The 20,120-nt window shown below is 39.7% G+C and overlaps 1 pseudogene across 1 annotated transcript; it reads right to left on the bottom strand.

The window, feature by feature from the left end:
- Positions 1-1,129: 1,129 nt before the first annotated feature.
- LOC143551291 (F-box/FBD/LRR-repeat protein At1g13570-like) lies at positions 1,130-2,709 on the bottom strand (annotated as a pseudogene). The gene is made up of 4 exons (XR_013138474.1): positions 1,918-2,709; positions 1,737-1,844; positions 1,514-1,666; positions 1,130-1,434 (listed from the first exon to the last, which is right to left on the bottom strand). The product of XR_013138474.1 is annotated as an F-box/FBD/LRR-repeat protein At1g13570-like (transcript).
- Between the last annotated feature and the right edge of the window lie 17,411 nt (positions 2,710-20,120).

The following is a 20,120-nucleotide window of genomic DNA, read 5'->3' on the forward strand; positions in this document are numbered from 1 at the left end:
GATTGTGAGGCAGCCATAACAACAAATATGAATATAGAAGAAGAGAAAACAAGAGATTAGAGAACTCAGAACGTTGTAATAGCGTTTTTTTGTATTTTTTTGCGTTCGGGTTTGCGTTTTGAGTGTTGTGATGAACCCATTACACCAAATACCTATTTATACTAGTAGTGGGGTGTTTGGGGAGCCAAAAAAAGGGCCATTTTTGACCCCAACGGTCAAAAAACGGCCATAAAACCGTTTCCCAACGGCTAGAACCACTCCAACGGCTATAACCGGTTCCGAACCGGTTCCGGTCGAACCGGTTCCGGTTCGGTTCCGGTTCCTACCCGGTCCACCTCCAAACATGTCAAACCGGTCCCGGATCGTCGGGTTGAAACGGAACCGAACCGGTTCCTACGAAAAACGGGTAGGAACCGGTTCGGTTCCGCCGAACCGGTTCCAGGAACCGGTTTTGTTGTCCACCTCTGACTAAAAGTTATAAATAGTTACTTATACATACAATTATGTGCTATACATGTTTTTGGATTAGAACTTTAAAGACATAGAGCGTATAAGTGCAAGAGCATCTGTAACAAGATGTGTCTCTTCATACCAAAACCATTTAACACCACTACGCCTAAGGAAGAAAAGAGGTGTTGCCCTTTGGGGCTTTTTGTGAAGACGACGTTTTTAATAAAAAGGTGGGGCTATCTCTCCACTTTTTAACCAATCACCATCATTAAATATTATTTTAATTGTATGAGATGAGTGAAACCATTACGAATCTTTTTAGTGAAACTTTTTACATACATGGTGATGACATGACGGGACACTTTTCATTTTGGTTTATGTGAAACCACTATGCCCTAAGCATGAGCGTGTGAGTGCCACGGTGACTTGTAACCCGGAGATAAAGTCAAACACTATGTTATGTAGCTTGAATCCAGAATGAAATAGATATGCAACCTTTTGATATATCCAGTTGGATGTGTTTTAGACACCAGTCTATGATATATCCTCTGGAATGCCTCTGTATTACAAGTATGTTAATAAATATATGTATAAACAAGCGCATGCTTGCAATTATCATCCATCTCAAATCCAATATCAGATCAAAACATTTTTAGTTTCATTAACTAAAAGGAACAAAAAATAACCAGCTGGATGACTTCAACTAAAAATGAATCTTACCACAGGTGATGCGCACCGGAAGCTTAAAAGTTCTTCTGAAATCTGCAATTTGTCATCCTCATCAAAATCTTCGCATAAAAGTATCTTAACCGTCTTTAGAACAGGTGACTTGGCCAAGATAAACTTTACAACAACTAACTCATAATCCTCGTTGCCAAAATGTAGAATCTCTAATTCCATAAGATGCTTCAACATAACATCTGTATAATCTTCAAGTGTAGCGAAGCCGGTCCAAGATTCATCAAACAAGTCATATTCAGAAAGCTACATAAAATGTCTTGCGTGAGCATATCTTGAAATAAAAAATCAAAACAAATAGAATATATAGATTCGGGTTACTTACGTCTAGCTTAAGTTTCTCCAGGTTTGGGGAGCTTTTAATCAAAAGAACAAGAAAAGGTACCACATATTTGTGATGAAACCATACCCATTCCAAACACAAGTATTTCAAGTGGACCAATCTTGTTGAAAGCTCTTTCGGAAGTGGATAAAATATCTTGAACCATAGACACCAGATATTAGTAAACCAAATTATAATCAAGTATAAACCATGTGAATAGAATTACCGTGAAGATGAAAAACATAAGAGACTAATATTCAATGTTTGGTACACACTCGATGAGATCAGCAATGGTGCAATCTTGACACTCATCGATAGTTCCACCGTCAGACAGCTGCAAAAACTACAATATTTAGCCAAAGTTACAAAACACATGAGATTGACAATCTATTTTATTAGGAACTTACAAGACTCAGTCTCTTAAGTGTTGAACAATTGGCTAAAAGACGTAGAAGCTCTTTTTGACATATGCGTATGTCTTCCAAACGTAAGGTCTGTTGAACAATTGGCTACCAAATCCAGTGAATGAAGATTGAAGTTTAAGAGTACAATTAGTGAGATCCAGGTCTGTTAACTGATGTAGCGAGAAGAGAGATAAGGGTAACATATAGTTCCCGATCCCACTGAAGTCAAGTTTTAATTTCTTGATAGTATTATTATTGTTCAACAAATGAAGTATTATATGGTCAATCTCAACACAGGATCCATCTGCTCGCAAAGAAAGGGTGAACTCATGGATTGGACCTTGGTGCCTTAACAGAACTTGGTATATAGCATAGAAAAGTTTGCACCTGCTGGTCATTATTCTCCTTTCACTTGGTTGGTCAAACGTTTGCTCCAAATCGGTGAGCTCGTCTCCATCTATCGATTCTTGAAATGCATCCTCAATAAACACAAGTTTAGGGACTTTGAGCCAATGGTACCTCCATTCCTTAGAAAGAATGCATGTTCTCGCTGCCTCTTGAATCGGTAGGAAACATAATATGGATTCTAATATGCCTATCGGAAGTCTGCTGATTCTATCCATCTTATGATATTATTGTTCGCTGCAATATTAGCTACTCTGAAATCAAGATGACAGTTTAAATTCAAAGTTTATGAACTTTGAACAATCAATCGAATCCTATGGCATTTATAAACAAAATCATGTGAACTTTATAACACAAGAACAAAACCTATATGAAAGTTGTAACAGCCCAAAAATCTCCAAATTCATATAAACAAGAACATTAGCCTTTACTGTGGGTAGCTTTATAATGTAAATCTTGATTAAATAAATTCCTAGTGCTTATAACAATATTTCAAAAGCATTATAACTTCTAATGGCACTGTCCCACCAAATTCACAAATAACAGGATTGGTATAATTTGTAATGGGGTTAAACAGATTAAAGTGGCGAGCAATAACCGAATCGAATAATTCATGTTTTTATATATTTTTAGCTTGTATACCTTCATTTCTGTACTTGTACCGCCAGTTCATGTATTTATATCTACATTTCATGTATTTTGAAGTAAAACTTTAGCCCAAATTTAATTTTGGTTATTAAACGAATTGAACTGAATAAACCGAAAAGTGATAGGTGAATTTGGTTGAGAACGGAACCGTGCACACCCCTAGATAAAACCACGTAAACAAAAACATAAAATACCTGTGTCAAAACTGATATGGTTTAAGTTACTTGATAATAAGTAGACCGATGCAGAAGCAGCAGTCAACGAGCAGAAGCATAACCTGGAATGGGGTTAGATTAGGGTTCAAAATTCATTTAAATACATTTTATCATAAGTTGGCTTGTCGATTAGTTTTTTTTAGGGAGTCTAGAATTGGACTTTAATAATTTGGTTAAGAAAAAATTACAAATTTTGTAACATATGCGAAATATGGGAGGGCATTTTGGTCATTTTATCTATCTAACTAAAAATAATTCATTAAATAAATATAATAAAAACTTTATATTTAAAATTTTTTCATCAATTATTCAATGCTTTCTCTCTCTTTACTTCTTTCCCAACATCATCTTCATACATAATACCTAGATCTAGCCGCCGCAGCCGCCATCACCACCACCATCATCGTCTTCATCTCCGTCTCCATCTTCAAGTTTCTCACCTGAGAAGAAACAAGAAGGTTGTGGCCATCACCATTCTCGCCTAAAACACTATGGCCGCCACCGATTATGCCGTCGATTGGTTGTCGTCTTTGCTGCCCATTATCTCAAACCCAAACTTCGGTCTGCTACAGTAGTATCATCCCATTGTTGGCAGCACCAAACCTTGTTGTAAATTCGGATTCGAATCGGGTCAGAACGACCACTGCTTTATTTCAGATCTGGGTTTCAAATCGGATCTGAATCACCATCGTCTTGTTTCAAATCTGGGTTTGTGTGTTTCAAAGATATCGGTCATGGTGGCTGGTGTTGGTTGGCGTTTGGGATGAAGAAACAAGATGGGCGTGGCCGGCCAGACACCGTTCTCGTAGTAATCGTCCATTGCTTCAGATCAATCGCCGGGAAATATTGGGGATTAGGGTTCTTAATCAATCGCCGGGAAATATTGAGGATTAGGGAAATGTATTTGTGTGTGTGTGAAGTTCAACAGGTAGGGGATTGATTAGGGTTCTTAATCAATAGCTGGGAAATATGTTTGTGTGTGTGTGTGTGTGTGTGTGTGTGTGTGTGAAGTTCAACAGGTAGCTTAAAGGATGATGAAAGAGAAGGGACAGGGGAAAAGACAATTATACCCATCACCTTTTATTCAAATGGGTCTGCTTAACGGGATAACTTAACGGAGGTTAGCTTAAAGGACAAAAACCACGGCAAACATCCAAAAATAAAGACCCATTCCATAATCTATGTAATTCAAAAGGATAAAATTTGTAATTTTTTCTTTGGTTAATAATAATCTCAACTTTGAAAATAGCTATAACTGGTTCCAACTTTCACAATATTTGTTTTCATTGGACCTCCGTTAAAAAAAACTTAACGACTTTAATTTTTTTTTTCAAATTTCAACCTGATATTTTAGGGTTTTTGATCGGAATGAGGATACGAGTCGATTGATGTAAAACTTATCTCCAAACGGTGGTTCAAACGACTAAAGAATGCTTCAATTCCGGTGTTTAGACTTTTAATTAACAAAAATCAAGCTGTTTGAAGCGTCATTTCAAGTTAAGTTTTACATCAATCGATTCATAATCTCATTCCGATCAAAATCCCTAAAAAATCAATTTGAAATTTGGAAAAAGTTAACAGCGTTAAAAAAATTTTAACGGAGGTCCAATGAAAACAAATAGTGTGAAAGTTGGGACCAGTGACAACTATTTTCAAAGTTAGAATTATTAGCGGCCAACTATATTAAATTAGGATTATTAAAATCCAATTTTCTTATTTTCTGTTAATGTAATTTATTAATTAAAAATTTTATATGTTACTTAAGTTACGTCCGTATGGGCCTTACGTTATTTATACCAGTAAGTTTTAATGAAACATTCAAAAGACAAAAAACTATCTATTAACTTACTTAAACAACAAGTCGTCTTAATTCTTTTTAGATCTGAATGACGCAATAAAAAATGGGACGCTTTTCATAAGAAAATTTGTTTTTGATCATGACTCCAATGTAATTTATGTGTTCGTATAATTATAGTCGTGAGCCCTATCACTAAATAATCTCAAAACTAAAATTACATCATTATAATATGTTACTATTTAGAATTTGGAAGTCTAAATAGAAGTCTAAAGCCAGAGGCTGCCTTGGGCATGTGTAAGGTGTGTCACCGCTAAGAGATAAATTTTTTATTACCTTTTATGTTATCAATGTTTTCAGATCCGGTCCGGACGCATTATCGGGTTAAAGAGTGGACCGGTGTTGACCCGGATGACGTCATAATAATATATATAAACATAAGTTTTAAAAACATAAATAAGTCTTTCAATATATACATCACAAATTTAGTTTTAAAACATAAATATCTTAAAAGTCTTAAACCAACATCCAAGTCTATAAATATTAATTAAATAATATTTATAAACCCGAACAAACTAAATAAATAATTCAACTAAATAAAGTAAAGTATAACAAAAACGTTAATAAATTTATAAATGAAAGTTGAAAAATTAATCGATGGTAAAATTTAGTTTTAAGGAAGTTAAATAAATATAAAACTATTTACCTGTCGATTCACTTTCTAGTCATGAGGGTTATTACATATAGGCATTAAGTGGCCAAGTCCACTTACTAATAAATAAATATTAAAAATCATTTATTTAACTCTTCTTCCCCAAATAACGTGACGAGCATTCTGTGTTTATATTGCCTCCAATCATCGGGAAAAAAATGCAGAATCTTTTCTTTGCTCTTCAATATCTCTAATTTATATTACTCCACCAATAATTGTTTAAGGGTCAAACTATTAAAAGAGAAGTTAATCTCATTCATCCTATATTCACCAATTCCGGCCGGTCGAGGGTCAACGGACCCCCAACCCCCGGGTTGGTTCTGCATCTGTGCATATGTCCAATATGATATTATCATTAAAAAACAAAAACACAAAAACATAAAGAAAAAAAAAAGCAAAACCGCTGGTCTGACTGTCGGGTCCGGTCTGATCGGCCGACACATTAGAAAACGGGCTGTACACCACGACCCGGATTGGTTTTAGTGTTGGCCGGTCCGACCGGCCAGCCGAGCCGGGTTTCAAAACATTGGATATTACATAACTAGAAGCATAAGATTAACTTTTTTTTAACACCAAATCATTTTATCTAAATGATGATTAGTTCAATTTTATTTCAACAATCAATACCATGTATAATACATCAAACAAGTGCAAATTAAGACATCCATTTTTAAGTAATTTATAACACTTAAAGCATGAGGTGCATGTGTTAATAAGGGTAAACATGTCTTTTAAACACAACTCATTCAACTTACAAGTTTGGTCCCCCATCTTTAACCATATTATGCTTTTAATTTAACTTGTAAACTAACTTCCCACCATGATTTTGAAACGACTATAGCCTTTTCATACGTTAATATTTTTATAAACAAATTGCACCATAAAAACGAGCATTTTATTCTCTTTAATTTGGGTATGATATTGTTGTAATTTTTTTTATCATTTTAAATAAATTAATATGTTACGTAGGGGTGTCCAGTGTTGGTTTTGATGGTTTTTAAGTTAAACTTGTGAGTCCAACCACTAATACTGATTTTTTGTCGTCTAAAACCAAACTCAACCATTGAAAGTTGAAATCGAATCATTACTAACGGCCTGGTTCCAGTTTGGTTTCACAGTTTAAACTTTAATAATAAATTTAATTTAAAATAATTAATAATTATATGTATCGTCAATTTTAACTAAAAACTAACATAATATGATATTTGAGATGATCATAAATAAAAAATGATAATTTTAGCCAAATAAATGGTAAATATTAATGGAAGATCTCCAATGCATTACAAAAGGAATCATATTGCAATTAGGTTAATTTACAGTCTTTCTGGTTTCATATGGCCGGTTGACGATATAAACCGCGAACCAACCGTTCACTACGTTTTGAAAATTTTGAAACCGGCCAACAAACCGAAAGTAAAAAAGAAAAGAATAAAGAAGTCAAACCAATGACCGATTTAAACGATTTTAAGGTTTTAAGCGAACCAAAAAACTTATATTTGTACGTGATTAACAGATTCAAACACCTACTGCATCTCATGAGCACCCGTCTAGTTATATAATATATAGTTCCTAGTATATGTAGCTGTTATTTGAGTGATTTTCCACCGTTAGATCGGGCTGAAAGAAAATCAGGACCGTTAGAAATTCCTTCTAAAAGGGCAAGTTATTTTCAGTTTTTGGCTACCGCATTTTCCTCCCAAACATCGCCTGTAACCTCCTCGCTCATGTGCTATTAACCACCAGCAACGTCGGTTACTTTGAGCAGCAAAAATGGTGACCGACAGGTAAATTGACGTCTGCCAAACCCTAGGATTCGGAGGAAGAACTCGATGTACTGAAAATGGAGAAGACTAATTATAACCTATAAACACTAAAAATGATAACCATAAAGAAGCCCAAAAAACGAGCTGATTCCGGTAACATCCGCCTGGCCGTTCCAAAAGTGGGCTATTGATATTATGGGACCTTTTCAAGAAGCCCCGGGACGAGTCAAATTCTTGATAGTGGCCATTGATTACTTCACCAAGTGGGTAGAAGCCAAACCGGTTGCATCAATAACGGCATCAAGTGTCAAGAAATTCATTTGGGAATTCATCATTTGCCGGTTTGGTCTCCCGAAGGAATTGGTAAGTGACAATGGGACCCAATTTGCTGATAGCGGACTACAGGAATGGTTGAAAGAACTTCAGGTTACTCAAGTTTTCACATCTGTAGCTCACCCGCAAGGAAATGGTCAAGTCGAAAGGACCAACCGAACTATCAAAGAAGGGATCAAGGCAAGGTTGGGTACTAAACGGACCGGCTGGGTTGACGAATTGCCCCATGTACTCTGGGCCTTCCGCACCCAGAAAAATTCTAGTAATTTAGAGACGCCGTTTAGTCTAACCTACGGCACTGAAGCCATGATCCCGGCAGAGATCGGGATTCCATCCGCGAGGGTTTTGTTAATAAATGATAATGATCGTGAACTCAGAATGAATCTCGATTTACTTGAAGAAAGGCGAGAGCTAGCATCAATCCGCGAGCACAATTATAAGCGAAAACTTCAGAAATACTATAACTCGCGGGTTCATGAATGCGAGTTCGATGCGGGAGACTTTGTCTTCCGCAATAACGAGGCTTCCAGACAGAAACCTCCGGGCAAGTTAGCCCCGACTTGGGAAGGACCTTATAAAATCAAACAAGTACTATCTGAAGGTGCCTACAAGTTAGAAAAGTTGGACGGGACTGAAATCCCTCGAACTTGGAACGCAACACAGTTAAAGAAAAGCTATATGTAACAGTTTTATTTGCCTTTTTATTTCGGCCTGCGTGCCCACATAGACTAGCAAGTTACGCAATTTTCTTTATTGTAAGAAGGATTATGCCAAAAGTATGAAGAATGTTGAGTTAGTTCCATGTTATTTTGTTGAGTTGAATCTTTTATTGACAAAAATGAAGTTCTGGACAGACACTTATATTATAGTACATAAGACAAAGTGCACCGGAAGGAAACAAAGACTTCTTATTAAATAGTCAAAAGAGATTACAAAACAAAGGGGATATTTAAAACAAAGATATATACATTTACGGAGCAACGTCTTCGCCTTCCGTAATATTATTGGCTTCTTCCTCTGCTTCCTCATCAAGATCTAACAGCTCCTTTAATTGTTCTACGGCATCCTCCTTATCCGTGAGCTCCGATATGTGACTGGAAAGAGAAAACTTCAGATTGTCAAAATCTAGTTTTCTCAATAAGGATTGAAGCAGTATCCTTGCCAGTCAAGACATATTCCTCCCGCAGCTTGCCTTCGGAAGCAAAGTTATAGCCTTTTTCAAAGCCCATTTGACGGCCTGCTTACTCGGAATCACGGAGGAGTACCGTAACACAGTTCCCAAGATCGTCACTGTTCCGAACGTCAATGATAACCTGTTAAGTAAAAAAAATCATATGTGAACACATACACATACGAATTAATTATGTTAACAAAAGATTTGGTACCTTGGGAATCGCTGTGGATAGAAGCCATTTCTTATCTGTCTGAGCTCGGATAAGATCCATCTTATGACCAGCACACTCCAAAGCTTGGTCTCGGCTCTTGGCATTGAGGTCAGATAAGCGCTTGTCTTTGGATGATGAGTCATCCTGGAGGGTCTTTATTAGCTTTGCTTGTTCATCCAACTGCTTCTGAAGAACAACCTTGGCTTCCTCAGCGGCAAGGCATTTGGCTTTCTCCGCCTCCATGGCCCGATTACTGTCCCGAGCATCAGTTAACGCCTTCAGAGCTTCTTTCTTGGCGTCTAACAAATTGTGCTCGGTTTCTTCTAGCTCTTCGTTCATGGCTAACCAATCACGACGTATCTCCTGATTGGTGGAAACAGTGTTCGCCATGTGATAAGAATTAGAATCCAAAAGCTCCTAGCGGATGCGGCGACGTTGTCGTTCCCTCTCGGCAGGAGGGAGACTTTCCTGGAGATATTCATGACACACGTCCGCGTCGTTCAACACTGAATTCCGGCGCAACGACCAGTGCGGGTTATGCGGAGCAGTATCTTCTTCCACTTGAGACGAGGAAGCCTGCCCCCAATAAGTAAACACACTGACCCCACCCTGATTCCGGAAGAAATGCTCTCGATGGGGTGGAGATGTGGGGAAATGGTCAGTCTCACCAACCTCTTTCTCTCTGATAGGAGGCGAATCCGATAAATTGATCGGTTCTTGAATAGTGTTTAATGGCGAGGTTGATGGAGTCGGAAGCTGTGCAGCAGTTGAATCCTTGAGATCTAAAAGTTTCCAAAGCAAAACTTTTTAAACCATCAAAAAGTGACAAGTCCAAAATATAGTCATAACGGTTCGAAACTTACCTTTGGAAACGTCTCGAGCAAACAGCTTTCGGAGACGAGCACCCAAGTCAAGGACTTTGGTCTTCTCCTTCTTCTTCTTTTTCCTCTTAGGTACAACATCGGAAGGCTGTGCTTTCCACTTGCCAGCAGCCTTTGAAGTACCCGCATCCGCATCCTGAGTTTCGCACTCGACGGATTGAGGACCACCTTCCTCACCCGTTGACGGATCGGTGGTGGCCTTCAAATCTTGCTTGCGGGTCAAACCTACAGTCGAAGGTGAAGGGTTAGTAGCACCAATTGATAACCCCCCTTCACAGAGTGATGACTCCTCAATAGACGAGAGAAGCACTATCACTCCACTCGAAGTAGCAACGGTTACAGGGCGGGGTTGAAAAATACCTTCGCATTTTTTGACAAACTCCTCACCTTGGGCATACATCGCCTCGGAGACAATAGGTTCCGGAGTGAGGGTAGTGGAGAAAAGAAAGTTATTCTCCGTGCGGTCCAAAAACGGCACATCATGTTGTGTAATGGGGCGGCGTACCATCAGACCACCCATCTGGTCCACAAGAGTCGAATGGATCGAACCCTCACCTGCAATAAAAGAATGTTAAACAAAATAAACTGGGAACCCAGAAGAGGACAAGTAAAAACTTACTTCCATCGGGATTCTCATAATACGGTTCCAGGGTAGCGAATGGCCACAAACGGCTCATCTTGGCGTGCACCATCGCCCCCTCATGAATAGGACGCATGGGTGTTGGAGTCTTGGTTAAAGTAAGGTACCAAGCACGCCCTTCATATTCGGATGCCGGGACCTCCGGTAATTTGTCCTTTGGCTTCCGATGGGTCATTGTAAACGGGATAACATCTTCCCGAATCCAGAAAAATTTTAATTTCCACCCATGAATGCTGCGAAGCCATTCAAATCCAATAGATCCTTTGCCGGTGTTGGCGAAACTGTACCAGCCTTCACGATAAGTCATCTTGTATAATACGACAAACATGCCGACGGAAGGATCATAGTTGTGTGCTTGGCAGCAGAACTCGAAGTGGCGAATTCTGAGCATCCCAAAAGGGTGAACTTGGGATAAATGAATCCTATACGCCGTCAAGACCGATTGCACGAACTTGGTCACGGGAAATCGGAAGTTCCCGGTGGTGAAATGGTCCAAGTACACGGCCATTTTCCTCGCCGGAGGCGGTCTCAATGGCCCCCTTTGACGGACATTCGGCCTCCCATTCCAGAGGGAAACCATATACGTTTTTAACGTCGTCAAAGTCCTTCTTCTTGATTTCGCATCCAACTTCATTAATAGCAGGAGGATTTTTCTTCTGGGCAGCCATTATGTGTAAAATATGGAAACAGATGCAAGAAAGCAAAAGTTCTTTGATATGAGTAAAGGAGAAAATATGTAAGTGATAAGAATGGATAAATGACTTCAAGGCCTATTTATATTCATCGCAATTAATGCGAACATCTGACTGACAGAGTAAAAAGAGAAAATGTGGGCCACAGGATGACTGACACGTCAGGCGGGAGATTCGAAAAAGTGCTTACAGACTGTCAAAACGAGCGTTCTATACGTCTTGTCAACCACTGCCTAAAACTCTCTCTCCGCCACGTCACCAGTACTATCCATCCAACTTACACAAGTTCAAAATACAAAGGAAGATATTTCATAAGAGAGATTATACACATGAAATTCTTTTCATTAATATTCTAAAAGGATAATTACAAAAATATGGAAAGAAATTACAAAGTGCAACTCTAACTCCTACATCTTCCTACGGATTAGGAGCCGAAGTACCCTCCGGAGCATTGTGGGGAGCTCCCTCAGACTTGTCATCTTCAGACTCGTCGTCCTCAGATTCATCGTCAATTTAGACCTACAACTGCTTCACGCCATCTTCAGTCAAGGCGAACTCCGGAAGCATATTTTGTAGCGGAAAGACAAGGTCATTATACTCTTGGACCCGCATGTCTAACTCTTGCTTCGCGTCAAGGCCATGAAGCGGGTGGCTCTCAATAGGTTGTCCGGACTGGGCAAACGCTAATCCTTCATTAAAGCCCTTCACTCGGCCTACGCCTTCCGAAGCAGTTGTCAAGTTCACAAAGCAATCAGTAAGCTCCGTGTTCCTCTTGATATGACGGATGACCTGTGAACAAAATTCGTCAACATCATGGAATCAAACACACAAAAAATAAACTGTATACGAAGAAAACTTACAGAGTCAAGACCACGATTGAGGAAATATTTCCTTTCCCGCTCAGCGCGCTCCGCCCTAGCACGAAGTTCTTGCAACTCGGCGGAGGTGTGGTTGCTTGTTTCAGTTTGAGATTGCAAAAGGGAGTCATATGCAGACTGCATCTCAACAACAGTCTTATCTTTAAGTTCAGACTGCTCCCCCTGCAATCTTAACGCTTCCTCGAGCTCTTGAATCCGGGCGTTCTGACGAGACACATCATCCTGTGCCTTCGCCAACTCGTCCTTTTTCTTTTGAGTCTCAGCTCGAGAAGCTTCAAGAGTGGCGTTAGACCTTTCACATGCCTCTTTCCAACTCTTGGCCGCAGCAGCACTTCGGTCTTTTCCAGCTTAAGTGCAGCTTCAGCATTAACTTGTTTCCATTTTGCTGCGACCGCCGCTTTCCGCTGCTCCTCAGCTTCTCTATCTGCAATCTTCACAGCCTCGGAAGCTGCACCTAGCTTCCCGCCCATAGTCCGCCAGTCCCGCAAGATTTCTTGACTACAAGCTAAGCTGTTAGTTAAAGAAACAGATAAATCAGTATGGAGATCTTGGCGAGAGCGGGTCTTCTGTTATGCTATCTCAGTGGGCGGCATACAGTGCTCAACAAAACTCATATAGGTTTTTGGGTTAGAAACCCGAGACCCGTTGACTATGTCCCAAGATGGGACAAACAAGTCATAGTCTCCCCCCAGCTGAACGTTCTCAAAAAATCGAGAACTTGAAGCCCCGAGACGGGTAGGAGTGGAGGAAGACTGTTGTGGACCACCTTGTGAGGAACCTCCTCCAGCTCCATGGACAGAGGGTCGAAATAAGAAATCACCTTCCCCGCCCAACGTGAAAGGCGTGGAAGTAGAGTCAAATTGGGGAGCAGAGCGTGGAGGAGATTCATGAATCCTGAAGCCTTCTACAGTGACTTCAGGATTATCGCTTTGAGAACCGGTGACATCCCCTGTCTCACCCCGGTTTAGGGCCTAGACGTATGACCAATAGTTGGTACCTGTTTTGTAAATACATCAGAGTTGCGGGTTATTTTAGCGGAAGACTTTGGTTGAATAAAATATTAATTTATTTGAAAACTTCTCGGATAATAAATACCCGATGTTTGATTTATAAAGCTTGTTGAAATACGTTTGAAATATTTTATTAATTAAAAATTGAGCCATCATTACCTTGCGAGCATCTAACTCCATGAATGTCTTGCTACCTGTACTAATTTGTATTCCCTGAAATGTGGGAAAAAAAATACGTCAACTATATGCTGGTGAACACGTATGACTCTATAAAACATTTGAATGACATTACAATACAAATGCAGTTTTCTTGACAATCTCAGCGGAAACATTTCTACTTCCGGTATATGTACCACTTCCCTACACACATAACGGTATTCCCCGAGCCAAACGGCCCTAAACTGAGAACTGGTCATGACCGTTTAAGCTCGCGGCTTCATTGCCTTTGATTGATTGATTGAGCTTTAACAATTATCTTTGGATCCAGACACATGCGTATTCGGTCTGAGTTGATATTATTATCTACTTTGTATTATAATGTTTTAGATATTTCATTATCTCATGTAGATATTGATTGACTCGTTAAGACAAACACCCGTTCGTTTCATTGAGTATAAATAAGTTTTGACTGATTGAAAAGGTTAACGTATTCACGTTATAAAAGGTTTGAACGTATTCATCTGTGATTGACTGTTCTGAATGATATGGTGATCTCGTTTGAAACCTTGACTGTGAATGATTGACTAATTGATTGATTGATGATTGACCTATTATAAAATAGGTTTATATAAACATCCAGATCGTTACTTGATCCGGCTACAGACCCTTAGTCTGGTTTTGATAGCTTTATACCTTGATTGATCATTTGTTTAAATAAAATATTGAGACATATAGTCTTTATATTTATTTACCAAATCATATGCTGAGTTTCTTCTTCATGAAGAAACATCTATAATCTGCTTCTTTATCAAGAAGAAACATTCATTGGCTGCTAATATTGAATGTAAAATCTTATGTTTCTTAATCATAAAGAAACAATATTTTTACTATATTCCTTGTGTATGAAATGCTATGTTTCTTAATCGTTAAGAAACTATATCTCGACTATATCCTTATGAATGAAAAATATGTGTTTCTTAGTTGTAAAGAAACATTACTATAATCCTTTGTATGTTTAAAGCTTATGTAAACATATTTATGATCAAGGTTTGGGCTATACCCCTGACTGTGGTCTAAGCCATATAATATAATAATAAAATAATGACTTAGGCAGAACCCCTACCTTACACGGGTATTCGGAGTTTGATTACAAAAGATTGATTGAGCAACACTTTGTAGGTTCCCAGCCGGATCTACACGGAATATCTCGTTCTACGTAGGTGCGGAATCCCTACGTAATACGTTACGAGCGTAGAAGACGATATACGTTAACACAATCGAACACACGTTACAATAAGCAAAGACACGTTGTATATTGCAACTGGAAACACGTGATATCAATCACTGATTACACAACTCGTTAACTGATTAACTCGATTCCTTAGATTACTTAACAACTTCAGCCGTAACCTAATGCATATATATCACGACAACTTCGTCTGGCATGTTCAGGCGAAGTTGTCCCTAACTTCGCTTATCTAACAAGTTCGCCTATATCAGCGAACTTGTTAGCTAACTTCGCTTAATACACAATACTAATCCAAACGACTCGATTACAGACACTATATACTGAACTACTGACACATGTACCAACAGACTCCCCCTTGGCAGTAGCTTCAATCTTTATCTTCAAACGCGTGTCTTGTAATCTTCAACAATCTTGTATCTTCATCTTCAAGCATGCACTCCTTCTCGTACACATACCGAAACAACTCTTTGATATTTCCTCGCTTCGTCTTTCCAAGCAGGAAGATAAAATATCTTCTTCTCATTCAGCACATGCAGATCAGCTTGAGACAAGTTCACTAGATGCATCGGATCATAAACTCTCAGCAGCTCTTGTTCATCTTCGTCCTCCATTACTGCTTCAGCTGTCTCACAATCTACATACCACCACTTCAGATCTTTCAGCACATCCTTGGGCATTTGTTTCATCGGCACTTCTTTTAAACACCGGATCGGCTTATACTTCATGATCATCCAAGGCTTGCCATCTGCTCTCATCCCTCTATCTTTGTCTTCAATAAGTTTTCCCTTTTGTGGTTTCAACAGCTCGAACTTCTTCTCTTTTATACTTTCCTTCCAAACTATCTTCCCAATGACTCTAGCCATATTATCATCACTTCTGTTTATTAACCCCAATCTGGCTAAGTCTTTCACTTCACATTTTGGCAGTGTATTCAACGATCTCAACATCCTCTTGAAGTATTGAACACCATCATATCTTTTAATAACAAAGAGCCTCAACTGCTCATCATATATCCAGCATATAATCCCCTTTCTCGCTTCAGCATAACCTCTAATATTGTAACTCTTCTTAAACATAGTAGGGACCGCCGGTTTCTTCGTTTTTATGAACCACTGAGCGTAGCCTTCTTTCCATCTAGGCTGCTCTTCCCATTCTGTCTCATCATTTCCAATCTCTTGACTCATATCTGCCTTATCAACTTCCGGAATTTCATGCTCAATATTCTCTTCTACTATCTCTCCCTCTTCTATCTCATAATCAATAACTATCTCTGCACCAATCTTCTCTATCTCATCAACTGGTAATACATCATCATCACCTACAAACTCATCATCCATCTCCTCAACGTCCACTACCACCACATCATCACCACCACCTGCACTTGTCGACTCCCCCTGAGATGTGGAAGTCCCAAGAGCTTGTTCAGTTCTTGGCAACTCTCCACCTGCACCTTTCGATGCATTGGGATCATCGTCTCTATCATTTCGCTTCTTAGTCCTCAGCTCACCGCCTTTACAGCTCGTCTCCCCCTGAGATGTCAAGAACTCCTTCAAAGCATCAATGATTTTGCCATGTTCTACCAGCAGGGACGACTGTATCTGATTCTCTGCAACGAGGCGTTGAATAGTATGGGTCTGGATAAGATTCACCCTTGATTGTTCTGCCACGACCCGTTCAAGTGCTGCTATTCGTTCTGAGTCTGATAAGGTTGCATCGAAATCAAACCTCAGATGTGATGTATCTTGAGTGTATTGAGGAGGGATTTCTAATGTAACCGGGACCTCAGAAGTAGGCGTAAACGTAACCGCAGGTGGCAACGTAACTGGTAATCCTGCAGTTGCTACAATCGTCGACTCAATAAATCGTGCCACAACCTCCGTTGGAGTAAGAGTTGGAGGTGGCAACGATACAATCTCAGGAGCCGAAAGTTGGAATGTAGTGGGTGGGAGGCCAAATGAAGATGAGGTAGCCACCACGGGAACATCCGTGGCGCTTGGCCTTGTAACAGGTAATGAAGACGGTACAATAGTCATGCCAGACAGTGCGGGTGGGGTGAAACGTACCACCCTTGAGCTCTCACCAGCTCCTGAACCTGCACCTGCCCGTTCCCTCCTTGATCTACGAATCAACTGTTGAACTTCTTCCTCATAATCTGACTCGCTGTCATCATCAGTTCTCTTTCTTTTCCCATGAGTTCGTTCTTGTGTTACCAAAATCCGTCTCGCTTCGGCCACATCATCATCAGAATCAGAGTCAGCCACCGTTGTAGCTGCCCTAGTCACATTCACACTAGTAACCCTTTCAACTGAGACTTGCACATTTTCCTCAGGATCAACCCTCTTCATATCAAAGAAGCCTTGACCACCAAATGCAGCATCAAGGTCTACATTCTCCTCCGGTGACACAGCAGGAGCAGCAGGTATAGCTTGAGGTGCTCCAGCCTGTTGTGGTGCCGGGTCCCAAAACTCGTCCCCACGAGCAGGCACATACTCCAGGTTGATCAAGTACCCAAATAGTGGAGTATGTCGAGGACGGAGCTCAGGTTTACTCCTCGCACTAGAAGATCTGCATTGGGCGAAGATTCTTTTACTCACACTTTCTACATATCTGATTGGGCGGCGCTGAGGTAGCGTTGGAGCAACATGATTCAAGATCATTTGTAGAAATCTTGGATACATGAGAAATCTCTCACGCGCCACCGCTCTTCTTTGTCGATCTATCTCATAAAAGACCATCTGACTAAAGCTGTAACGCTTATTGTAAGTCAGAGCAGTCATCGCCGACTGCATGGTCGCGCCCATCCCATCAGTACCCGCCTTTCTCCCTGACATGCACACAATCATGACATGCATGAGAAAGCGCCACTGGTCAAGCAAGAATCCCTTGCGTCTCTGAGTATCCCCCAAGGGACCAGAGTATCCCATCCTCAGAAACGCTCCATCTCGGAAAGGAGCTACAAAATCTGTCGGGTCATCCCTCGTCTCATCTCCAAACCGTAAAGCTGCCCGGATCTGTTCAGATGAGAACTGAACAATCTGATTGTTAACCGTTGCACGCATCACCGGGGGCTCGACTCGACAGTCATATTCCACGGTCTGCCAAAAATCCTCGATGTTTGGCAAGGATATCGGCAGTGATGTGGTAATCGCGTGGAATATACGCGAGCGGAGTAAGAACGTGATGATCTCGCGGAAATCATCAACACCACTCGCGTCCGGGTCTAATGTTATGTACATGTTATGACCCGGGAAAAACTGTCGCTGGTTATCTCCTCCATCATCACCACCTGCGCCTCCTGCTCCAGCTACAGCAGCCATATCTGCATCAAACAGACTAAGTTAGATAAACGTCAAGGCAAATCACAAGTTCGCCTGTTACCATGAGCGAAGTTGTGGTTTATTCTGTATAGGCGAAGTTAGAGGTGGGGCGAAGTTGGGAACAACTTCGCCTCAACTTGAACTTCGCCGGATAACAGTTAAGTAAAAAGGGCCAGGCGAAGTTAATGATAACTTCGCCTAATCACAACATCGCCTCAAATACTGTTACATAATAAATTATCAGGCGAAGTTAAACCTCAGGCGAAGTTAAGAATAACTTCGCCTAACCTGTAAGTTCGCCTGAATATGAATCGGCAACAGTTAGGTTTTCGAATCGACGTGTAGTTGATGAATTTGGAGATTGAGGATCTCGTAAAACATGATTTTATGACGATCTAGACGATTATATCATTACTACCACGTGATAGTAAGTTTGAAAATCGGGTGTTAAGGTTTCGACAAAACAAGTTCACAAATCGGGTCGAAACACACTTTGATTAACATCAATTGACAGTGAATATATGATATATCGAACCTACACACCTTGAATCGGATTAGAATCGAAGGAAAAATAACACAGATGATCGATCGATAAGTTCGCCTAGGGATACGGAGAGTAAGTTCGCTGGGTTTTTGAAAATAATGAATAGTTTGACCTTAAAACTTCTTTATATAGGGTCAAAATTTTACAGGCGAAGTTATGGATAACTTCGCCTATGCAGGCGAAGTTATGCACAACTTCGCCAATATTAGAATTTTACAAAACAAACCCCATAATTTGAACAATTTGCAATTAAGTTTTAAAACAATCCTTTAAAGAATTAAATGATACGATCAAGACCAAGTAACCAGGTATAAAATCAAACAACTACATAAGTAGAAAAATATTTTAACGATAAAGTACACGGGATCAAATTTCAGTCTCGACAGGGACTACCATGTTTTAGAAAAGATCCGAACAGGAATCATACTAACTACGTGACTGTCACACAGATCCGTGTTCAGCTGTATTATGACATAAAGAAACAGGTTGTAAGCAGGTAAATAACTTAAAATGGTTTTCATCGCTTCTGTGATACGGGTTAGGTTCAATTAAGCTCAAAATTTAAATGGGCAACAACTCAGAGATTATGATGCCTCATATCTATTCTCAAAGCGTATTTGGCTTTCCCCAAGTCACCCCGAGTTGACCTCGACCCGTAGTGTCTGATTAAATAGTAATTACTCTTCGATCTTCAGACTCTTCTTCCCGTTATCTATCTTGCATCTTGATTGAGAGGTCTTATCATTATGAACTCTAGAATGTCTCAATAACACACACACATTTTTTTTATTTTTTTTATTTATTTTTTTATTATTTTTTTTTTCAAGCATTTACACAACTTTAGAAAAACTACTGCATGTCCCGAATCTGGATCACTGCAGTATCTTAACACGCTATCTTCACGGGAATCAGAACACTCACGGGCTCATGTATGACTGGGTAATCGCTTTTCTGCCTATCATTCGGAAAGATATATATGGAGACATACACAACTCTTAAGGAGTTTCCACGTAAAATCGAGTAGATTTAGTTAGTATCACTTCTACTTTTACGCACCATAAAAAGATTACCATGACATACAATGACTGTTCTAAAGTCTTTTAGGCCTAATAACTTCACTAGTTAAGCACACAGAATCAGTATATCTATCACTTTCCAAGGTTGGATCAATTTTCTGTTAAACATAGTAAAGGAACTTCTTACGAAGTAGTAGACTTGAAAAATAATTTCATATCCCGAAAAAAAATTTTAAGTTCTATCGCCCCGATCAAATTGAAGTTTTCAGGTAAACGGCTATCCTGAAGATCCAATGGATCAGCTGGACCGACCACATACAAGTATGTGTCCTTCTAACTAAGTATGATCAACTAATTTTCAGCGAAAGAATAAAAACACATCATAAACCGCCCCGGTCACATTCAGTTATCTGGTTAATGACTATCCTCATATTCTACAAGTAGAAATGAGGACCAAACATATCCGAAGATATGTCCTTCAAACTGAGGCAACCGACATAATTCTAAGCGATAGTGACATTTTTTTTTAAACAAAGTCACAAAACACGGTTACTCGGGATTGAT

Source organism: Bidens hawaiensis, unplaced genomic scaffold, assembly GCF_021521415.1.
Source record: "Bidens hawaiensis isolate Kalapana, Puna unplaced genomic scaffold, B.hawaiensis_p1.1 tig00016361_1, whole genome shotgun sequence".
In the NCBI taxonomy this organism is placed as follows: Eukaryota; Viridiplantae; Streptophyta; class Magnoliopsida; order Asterales; family Asteraceae; genus Bidens; species Bidens hawaiensis.